The sequence below is a fragment of the Triticum aestivum genome, chromosome 4D, assembly GCF_018294505.1.
Source record: "Triticum aestivum cultivar Chinese Spring chromosome 4D, IWGSC CS RefSeq v2.1, whole genome shotgun sequence".
Classification (NCBI taxonomy): Eukaryota; Viridiplantae; Streptophyta; class Magnoliopsida; order Poales; family Poaceae; genus Triticum; species Triticum aestivum.
Window position 1 is genome coordinate 96653945 of NC_057805.1, and position 7828 is coordinate 96661772.

Here is a 7828-nt window from a genome sequence, read left to right on the forward strand (position 1 = left end):
CAACCAATGAACTCTCTTGAGACTCAACAACCTATGTTCTTAGTCACCAAGAAATTGCAATTCAACTTATTCAACGGAGTGTAAGTAAGAGCTCCACATAATCAACCATCTTATAGTCTTCTATGATTGCTAACACTCACCGCATACACATGAGCAAAACGTTTCAACCGGACACATAGAAAGATAGGGGCTTATTGTTTTGCCTCCCAACGTACTCACCTGAAGGGTGATGTCAACAATAATAACTCATGCTACCCATATTCAACTGGACATATGTGCCTAGATCTTTCCTCACCACATGATGCTTGCCAAAGGAGAAAAATAAAAAGGAATAGAGAGAAAAACTTTGACTCTTTGCATAAAAGTAAATCATAAAATTAAAAGATAGGCCCTTCGCAGAGGGAAGCAGAGGCTGCCATACGCTTATTTGTTTGTATGATCAACCCCTTAGTGCAAAAGAATGTCACGTTATATTGCCCCTTGTGATGGCAACCTTTATTATGCAGTCTGTCGCTTTTATTGCTTTACCATCACAAGTTCGTACAACGCTCAATTTTCTCTTACACTAAATGATCTTACACTTTTAGAAGCAATTTTTATTGCCTTATTGCACCAATGACAACTTACTTGAAGGATCTTGCTCAATCCATAGGTAGGTATGGTGGACACTTCATAATAAGATTTGGGTTTAAGGGTTTTTGGATGCACAAGTAGTATCTCTACTTAGTGCAGAATTTTTGGCTAACAAAGATAGGGGGAAAGCACCACATGTTGAAGGATCTATGACAATATAACTTCTATGTGAATATGAGCAAACATAAATCATTACGTTGTCTTCCTTGTCCAATGTCAACAATTTTGGCATATAATACTTTGATGGGGGCTCACAATCACAAAAGATTTCCAAGATAGCGTATTTTCATGTGAAAGTTCTCTTCCTTATACTAATTATTCGTGAATTGCTTGTATGACCAATATTGTGATTGTCAAGCCTCAAAAGATTTCACTTTCTAAACCCAATGTGAAGTTACCACTAGGCATGATATGATTTCAAATTCATAACATTCAATTTATTCGACAAATGACTCATAGGATATAAGTGAAGCACATGAGTAAATGACATTGAAAAGAGCTTTGTTGACGGGATGTGAATGCCGCTTACTTAGCCTTCCTGACAACTATTTGTGGACTCTATTTTATTTAAAAACTTTCATATCTAAGTACTTTATTAAAACAGAAAGCAAAAACAAAAATGAAATGAAATTTCAAGGATATCACACATCATGTGAAGAAGCAAACACTTAGGCTCAACCGATACTAACCGATAATTGTTGTTGAAGAAAGGTGGGATGCCTACTGGGGCATCCCCAAGTTTAGATGCTTGAGACTTCTTGAAATATTATCTTGGGATGCCTTGGCATCCCCAAGCTTGAGCTTTTTTGTCGCCTTAATTCTTCTCATATCATGGTTTTCCTAAATCTCAAAAGCTTCATCCACACAAAACTCAACAAGAACTCGTGAGATAAGTTAGTATAAACCAATGCAAAAACCTTATCATTCTCTACTGTAGCAAAACACTAAAATTATTATTTAGCATTGCATACTAAATGCCTCTGCATATTTAATACTCCTATCCTCAAATAGATTCATTAAACAAGCAAGCATATGCAAACAATGCAAACATAACAGCAATCTGCCAAAACAGTACAGTCTATCAAGAATTCAAGAGTATCAATACTTATTCAACTCAAAAAAATCTGAAAATTTAACACACTGTAGAAAATTTATCAGAGCTTATTGTGAAAAAAAATTCAACATTTTATCATGTTCTGACTTTTCTAGGGAATTTTTGCAACAGCGGTAAACTTTCTGTTTTCAAACAGCAACAAATAGACTTGCAAAATAAGCATAGTAAAGGCTATCATTACCACTTTTATTGAAATAAAAGATGCAAAACATTATTCTAAATAAAAGCAATCAAATCCTAACAAAACAAATTGACGCTCCAAGCAAAACACATATCATGTGACGAATGAAAACATAGCTCCAAGTAAGGTTACCGATATTGTTGGAGACGAAAGAGGGGATGCCTTCCGGAGCATCCCCAAGCTTAGTTGCTTGGATCTTCCTTGGATATTACCTTGGGGGTGCCTTGGGCATCCCCAAGCTTAGGTTATTTTCGCTCCTTATTCTCCTCATATCGACGTCTCACCCAAAACTTGAAAACTTCAATCACACAAAACTTAACGGAACTTTGTGAGATACGTTAGTATGATAAAGAGCAAACCATTCCACTTTTGGTACTGTAAAAGACAAGATTCATAATTGTCCTCACACAATGCCTACTGTAGCACATCATTTCCGCAATTTATATTGAGCAATATAAGCCATAGAAACTAGAAAACAAGCAAACTATGCAATGAAAACAGAATCTGTCAAAAACAGAACAGTCTGTAGTGATCTGGATAACTACCATACTTCTGCTACTCCAAAAATTATGAACAAATTAGGACCACGTGAGAAATTTGTATATTAATTCTGCAAAAATAATCAACTCAAAAGCACTCTTCTGTTAAAAATGAGAATTATTTTCGTGAGCGCAAAAGTTTCTGTTTTTCAGCAAGATCAAATCAACTATCACCCAACATGATCCCAAAGGCTTTACTTGGCACTTTATTGAAACAAAAGCAATAATACATGATCAATACATTAGCATAATCATGTGAACACACAAAAACAGTAGGTAAAAGTGTTGGGTTGTCCCCCAACAAGCGCTTTCCTTTAATGCCTTTTAAGCTAGGCATAATGATTTTAATGATGCTCGCATAAAATATAAGAATTGAAACATAAAGAGAGCATGATGAAGCATATGACTAGCACATTTTGGTCTAACCCACTTCCTATGCATACGGATTTTGTGAGCAAACAACTTATGGGAACAAGAATCAACTAGCATAGGAAGGCAAAACAAGTGTAACTTCAAAACAATCAACACAAAGAAAAGAAACTTGATATTATTGAGATATGTAAGGGCATAAGTTCCTTTCTCATAATAATTTTCAGAGGCATCATGAATGGATTCAACAATATAACTATCACATACAGCACTATTTTCATGATGCACAAGCATAGAAGATGTGTCACTCTTTATGGCATACATGTCATCATAACAATCATCATAGATAGCAACTTCATTGTCATAATCAATTGAAACCTCTTCGAAGATAGTGGATGTATCACTAAATAAAGTCATGACCTCTCCAAATCCACTTTAATCGATATTTTAATAAGATTAAACACCCTCCAAAATAGTGGGACCACTACTACCTAAAGTTGACACTCTTCCAAACCCACTTTCATCAATGTAATCATCATAAATAGGAGGCATGCTATCATCATAATAAATTTTCTTATCGAAAGTAGAAGGAATCAAAGGATCATATTCATTAAGAAAAGCATCCCCAAGCTTAGGACAAGCTTTCCAGCAAATAAATCTTCAAACATATCATACTCATTAAACATAGCATCCCCAAGCTTGTGGTTTTGCATATCATCACAATCATTCTTATCAATAGCATGAATGGAACCAATAGTATAGCAAACATTATTATCATATTCTTCCAAGCAAGTGCTAAATAGATTTTCAAGATCATAAGGCATATCATTGTCTTCCCAATCATAATCATTGCAAAAAGTAGTAGGTATCACAAAATCATCATCCTCCATCAACATATTTGATTCACTTTCATGAGGCACAATGGTGATAGGAGCAACATTATTTGGGAGAGATACCTTTTTACCTTTATTCTTTCTTCTTTTCTTCTTCTTCACCACATCATGTGTGGGTTTAATTAATTTCTTTAAGCTTCTTGTTGAAGAGATTGATTGGATAGGAAGCTCCTCCTCGTTACCTGATTTATCATAATAAACACTAGGAGGGTATTGGGAAACATTTTCCCTTTCATTAGTACTCTCTTCATACTCCATTTGTTTTCTTGTCTTTAAGTAGTTGTCAATATAAGGATTCTCAATGCAATTTACCGTACAAAACATATAAATTTCTTTTAGATCAAAATCAAGAAATCTCTCGGGATTTGGAAAACCCTTAGTTATACGCTTCATTTCTTCATACCCCAAAAGAAGACTAAGCTCTTTATGATGCTCAAGGGTAATCAAGTCATCACAATTTTTGGACACGATTTGATCATGAAATAATTTGCATTGGAGATTTAAATGACCAAGTTCATTGCAAAGTTCACAAGGATGGCGAAAAAAATAACATCTTTCAGCACAATCATCTAGCCTCTCTTCCAACTTTTTCGTTTCTAAATATTTATGCTTCTTACAAAATCAATCTTCCCTTTTTTGTGTGCAAAGGCACTTCCAATTCACTCCGCAAAAAGTGACATGCTTATAAGAAACATTTTTGTCATGACTTGTGCAATCATCATTAGCATTTTGGATATTCAAAGAATTCACACTAACAACATTGCAAGCATGCTCATCATTCAAATATTTTGTGCAAATCATTTTATTGACTTCCTCTTCTAACAATTGAGCACAATTTTCCAAACCATCATTTTCAAGAAAAATATTATAAAGATGATCAACAATATGATGCAACCTAAATTCCATTTTTTATGTAGTTTTCTTTTATAAACCAAACTAGTGATAAAACAAGAAACTAAAAGATTCAATTGCAAGATCTAAAGATATACCTTCAGGCACTCACCTCCCCGGCAACGGCGCCAGAAAAGAGCTTGATGTCTACTATGCAACTTTATTCTTGTAGAAACGTGTTGGGCCTCCAAGCGTAGAGTTTTGTAGGACAGTAGCAATTTTCCCTCAAGTGGATGCCCTAAGGTTTATCCATGAGAGGTGTAGGATTGAGATGGTCTCTCTCAAATGACCCTGCAACCAAATACAAGAAATCTCTTGTGTCCCCAACACACCCAATACAATGGCAAATTGTATAGGTGCACTAGTTCGGCGAAGAGATGGTGATAAAAGTGTAATATGGATGATAGAAATATATTTTTATAATCTGAATAAATAAAAAAGCAAGGTAGAAAATAGTAAATGGGCACAAAAACGGTATTGCAATGCTTGAAAACAAGGCCTAGGGTCCGTACTTTCACTAGTGCAACCTCTCAACAATGCTAACATAGTTGGATCATATGATTATCCCTCAGAGTGCAACAAAGAATCACTCCCGAGTTCCTATTAGCGGAGAACAAAAGATAGAAATTGTTTGTAGGGTACGAGACCACCTCAAAGCTATTCTTTCCGCTCGATCTATTCAAGAGTACGTACTAAAATAACACAAAGCTATTTTTTCCGTTCGATTTATCCTAGAGTTCGTACTAGAATAACACCAAAGCATATTCATATTCATAATACTCAATCCACACAAAGCAGCTTGGCCTCTTGTTAATAGGCCCAAAGACAAGGTGGCATGGAGATAATAAATCTGAACATCCAGAACAGAGCTCTCCTTTCCAAGCACCTTTCCAAGTTTTATAACAAAGCTGACATCCCTTGGGTCTCTCTTATTTGGAATACATACTATGATGGTGTTTTACCTCATGGAACAGTTCTATGTGGTTCTTATTGGTGGAGAGATATGCTCAAACTCAATGAAGTTTTCAGACTCTACTCTGAGGTCACCATAAACATGGGGGACTCTGTTGTTTTCTGGTTTGATGCTTGGATCCTTTTAGGATCTTCTGTTCCACTCAGGGAAAGGTTTCCTAGGCTATTCTCTTTTGCCATTGATGATAACGTATCTGTAAGAGATGTTATTAACACATATGATATGTCTGAGCTTTTTCATCTGCCCTTGTCACCAGAAGCAATGGATGAGATGATCACTGTCCAGGCTGGTCTCCTAGACCTAAATGCTGATGAAAGGATCAATGATTCTTGGTCTTTGAAACCTGGCAAAGGAACATTTTCTGCCAAGATTTATTATACAGTGATGCATGCTGATCTCCCCACTGATACACCAGCCAAATGGATTTGGGAAAGTAGGGCTACCATGAAGACAAAGGTGTTTGCGTGGCTAATGCTCAATGACAGGCTCAATACCAGAGATTTGCTAGTCAGGAGACACTAGCGATCGCCTCAGGAGGACAACACTTTCCCCTTATGCTATGCTCATGGTCATGAGGACAGAGACCACCTTTTCTTCACATGTCAATTCAGCACAAGAGTTTGGAACTACTTGCACATTCAGTGGTTAGCTGGTTTATCCCCAACTGAGTGTTTAATTGCTGCAAGGAAGAGTTTTGGACAACCTTTCTTCAAAGAGGTTGTTTATCTAGCTGCATGGAATGTATGGCTGCTCAGGAATGGCAGAATCTTCAGACATGAAAGGCCCACATTTGCAGCTTGGAGGAGGAACTTCATCCATGATGTTACTCTGCTGTCCCACAGATTCAAGTCTAGTCTAAAACCTTTGCTGTTGCTTTGGATCAATTCTTTGCCCTAGCTGGCTCTTTGTATTTATGTATCTTTACCCGTAAATATGTACATTGGTAAAAAGGTAAGTAGTTTCCCCCCTAGTTTATCTTCCAGAACGTTTTGTATTTTGGTGGTTGAGCTTTAATAAAATACTGTGGGGCTGTTGCCTCACAGTTTCCAGTCAAAAAAAAGGGGACCCCAAAGTTTCTATCGAAGAAAAGATAATAAAAACGTGCATCAACCCCTCTGCAAAGATTACCCCAATATCACCGTGGGAATCCGCAAGTTGAATGCCATTACATATATCAAGTGAATCAATAAGATACCCCAATGTCACCTCAAGTATTCATACCACAAGACATACATCATGTGTTCTCAAATCTGAACATTCAATCCGACATGACAAAACTTCAAAGGGTAAAGATTCAATTCATCACAACAAGAGTATAGATGGAAGAAACATCATATGATCCATCTATATTAACAAAGCCTGTGATATAGATCACGAGAGAGAGAGAGATTAAACACATAGCTACTGGTACAAACCCTCAGCCCCGAGGGTAGACAACTCCCTCCTCATCGTGGTGGCCGCCGGGATGATGAAGATGGCCACCGGAGATGATTCCCCCTCCGGCAGGGTGCTGGAATGGGCTCCCGATTTGTTTTCGGTGGCTACAGAGGCTTGCAGTGGCGGAACTTCCGATCTAGGTTAACCCCGAAGGGTTTCAGAATATTTGGGAATTTATAGTGCAAAGAGGGGGTGCAGGAGGCCACCGAGGTGGGCACAACCCACCTGGGCGCGCCAGAGGGCCCTGGCACGCCCTGGTGGGTTGTGCCCCCCTTGGGGCACCCCGCAGTTGCAGCTCTGGCCCATTGGGTTCCTTCTGGTCCAAAAAAAATCTCCAAAAAGTTTCGTGGTGTTTGGACTCCGTTTGATATTGATTTCCTGCGATGTAAAAAACAGGCAAAAAACAGCAACTGGCACTGGGCACTGGGTCAATAGGTTAGTCTCGAAAAATGATATAAAGTTGCTATAAAATGATTGTAAAACACCCCAGAATGATAAAATAACAGCATGAATACTTCATAATTATAGATACGTTGGAGACGTATCACACACTCACTTAGTTTTCTTTTTGCGCTTTCATAAACTTATAGCTCTAGTGCATCCGTTGCATGGCAATCCCTACTCACTCACATTGATATCTATTAATGGGCATCTCCATAGTCCATTGGTACGCCTAGTTGATGTGAGACTATCTCCCTCTTTTTGTCTTCTCCACAACCACCTTCTATTCCACCTATAATGCTATGTCCATGGCTCACGCTCATGTATTGCGTGAAAGTTGAAAAGGTTTGATGTAGC